Below are 3175 nucleotides of genomic sequence, written 5' to 3' on the forward strand. Positions count from 1 at the left end.
GTTAGAAAGAGCATTCTTGTACATCTATGTGATGTCCCACCACACCTGACTTATTATCATCTAATCTGTCTATCTGGCAGGCGTTAAGCGCTGCATCTATCTGGCAGGCGTTAGGTGCTGCATCTATCTGGCAGGCGCAATGCTCTACATCTGTCTGTCTGGCAGGCGTTAGGTGCTGCATCTATCTGGCAGGCGTTAGGTGCTGCATCTGTCTGTCTGGCAGGCGTTAGGCGCTGCATCTATCTGGCAGGCGTTAGGTGCTGCATCTATCTGGCAGGCGTTAGGCGCTGCATCTATCTGGCAGGCGTTAGGCGCTGCATCTATCTGGCAGGCGTTAGGCGCTGCATCTATCTGGCAGGCGTTAGGCGCTGCATCTATCTGGCAGACGTTAGGTGCTGCATCTATCTGGCAGGTGTTAGGCGCTACATCTATCTGGCAGGCGTTAGGTGCTGCATCTATCTGGCAGGCGTTAGGCGCTACATCTATCTGGCAGGCGTTAGGTGCTGCATCTATCTGGCAGGCGTTAGGCGCTACATCTATCTGGCAGGCGTTAGGTGCTGCATCTACCTGGCAGGCGTTAGGCGCTGCATCTATCTGGCAGGCGTTAGGTGCTGCATCTATCTGGCAGGCGTTAGGCACTGCATCTATCTGGCATACGTTAGGCGCTGCCTACCAGATTACCATTTCATCTTTCAATCTCAACTGTTGTTAATTTGTAAATGTTGTCCCTGGAGACGTGTCCAGGTTACAACACAACAATGGGGATGAATGAGGAGGATCCATCAGCATAAAAACAGAGCACTTAACTTTCTAATTGTTACGTCCCGCTGTCGGCTAGCCTCTTATGTTGTCAAACGGAATTCAATAAGTTGGAACAAGGAGAGACTGAGCTAGACAATTAATACATCTGCTGTCTGACAGGATGAATCTACCTTTGACTCAACTCAACCACAGCAGCGACTCCTACACGAAAACCCATCTAGTCACACACACACACACACACACACACACACACACACACACACACACACACACACACACAGAGACAAAAAGGAAAAGCAGGCCAGCAGCTAGCCTGCAGGCATCAATAGCAGGCTAGCTGCAGGCATCAATAGCAGGCCAGCTGCAGGCATCAATAGCAGGCCAGCTGCAGGCATCAATAGCAGGCCAGCTGCAGGCATCAATAGCAGGCATCTATAGCAGGCCAGCTGCAGCCATCAATAGCAGGCATCTATAGCAGGCCAGCTGCAGCCATCAATAGCAGGCATCTATAGCAGGCCAGCTGCAGGCATCTATAGCAGGCCAGCTGCAGGCATCAATAGCAGGCTAGCAGCAGGCATCAATAGCAGGCCAGCTGCAGGCATCAATAGCAGGCTAACAGCAGGCATCAATAGCAGGCCAGCTGCAGGCATCAATAGCAGGCTAGCTGCAGGCATCAATAGCAGGCCAGCTGCAGGCATCAATAGCAGGCCAGCTGCTAGCTGCAGGCATCAATAGCAGGCTAGCTGCAGGCATCTATAGCAGGCCAGCTGCAGCCATCAATAGCAGGCCAGCTGCAGCCATCTATAGCAGGCCAGCTGCAGCCATCAATAGCAGGCCAGCTGCAGGCATCAATAGCAGGCCAGCTGCAGGCATCAATAGCAGGCCAGCTGCAGGCATCAATAGCAGGCTAGCAGCAGGCATCAATAGCAGGCCAGCTGCAGGCATCAATAGCAGGCCAGCTGCAGGCATCAATAGCAGGCTAGCTGCAGCCATCAATAGCAGGCCAGGTGCAGCCATCAATAGCAGGCCAGCTGCAGGCATCAATAGCAGGCCAGCTGCAGGCATCAATAGCAGGCCAGCTGCAGGCATCAATAGCAGGCTAGCTGCAGGCATCAATAGCAGGCCAGCTGCAGGCATCAATAGCAGGCCAGCTGCAGGCATCAATAGCAGGCCAGCTGCAGGCATCAATAGCAGGCTAGCAGCAGGCATCAATAGCAGGCCAGCTGCAGGCATCAATAGCAGGCCAGCTGCAGGCATCAATAGCAGGCTAGCTGCAGCCATCAATAGCAGGCCAGGTGCAGCCATCAATAGCAGGCCAGCTGCAGGCATCAATAGCAGGCCAGCTGCAGGCATCAATAGCAGGCCAGCTGCAGGCATCAATAGCAGGCTAGCTGCAGGCATCAATAGCAGGCCAGCTGCAGGCATCAATAGCAGTTAGCTGCAGCCATCAATAACAGGCCAGCTGCTAGCTGCAGGCATCAATAGCAAGCCAGCTGCTAGCTGCAGCCATCTATAGCAGGCCAGCTGCAGGCATCAATAGCAGGCATCAATAGCAGGCCAGCTGCAGCCATCAATAGCAGGCCAGCTGCAGGCATCAATAGCAGGCCAGCTGCTAGCTGCAGGCATCAATAGCAAGCCAGCTGCTAGCTGCAGCCATCTATAGCAGGCCAGCTGCAGGCATCTATAGCAGGCCAGCTGCAGGCATCAATAGCAGGCTAGCTGCAGGCTAGCAGTTAGCTGCAGCCATCAATAGCAGGCTAGCTGCAGGCTAGCAGTTAGCTGCAGCCATCAATAGCAGGCTAGCTGCAGGCATCAACATGACAGCTCGCTCTCTTTATCCCCTCCTCCTTTATTCCCTCCCTTAATTGATCGTGATAAAACGACCTGACAGCACATTTAACAGGGCAGTTTTTCTGCATGGTGTGAGAGTGTGTTACGCCGGGACAGATTTCCATCCAGGCCCGTCAAATCCTCCATTACCAAGTCAAATCAGGTAGAGAGACCTGCTCAGACACACATCCCAGAGGACTCATTCAATTGGCCTCAGGCTTTTCTACGAGCAGCTTCACAGGACACGGAGTAGAGTAGCCGGGAGGTGGCAAGGAAAACACAGTTGTTAAAAAACGACCCCGAGTGTTTTATCGGCGAGACTAGAAAGCCCGGTGAGCGATACGAGTGTTATATCGGCGAGACTAGAAAGCCCGGTGAGCGATACGAGTGTTATATCGGCGAGACTAGAAAGCCCGGTGAGCGATACGAGTGTTATATCGGCGAGACTAGAAAGCCCGGTGAGCGATACGAGTGTTATATCGGCGAGACTAGAAAGCCCGGTGAGCGATACGAGTGTTATATCGGCGAGACTAGAAAGCCCGGTGAGCGATACGAGTGTTATATCGGCGAGACTAGAAAGCCC

Source organism: Oncorhynchus nerka, linkage group LG20, assembly GCF_034236695.1.
Source record: "Oncorhynchus nerka isolate Pitt River linkage group LG20, Oner_Uvic_2.0, whole genome shotgun sequence".
NCBI classification, from domain to species: Eukaryota; Metazoa; Chordata; class Actinopteri; order Salmoniformes; family Salmonidae; genus Oncorhynchus; species Oncorhynchus nerka.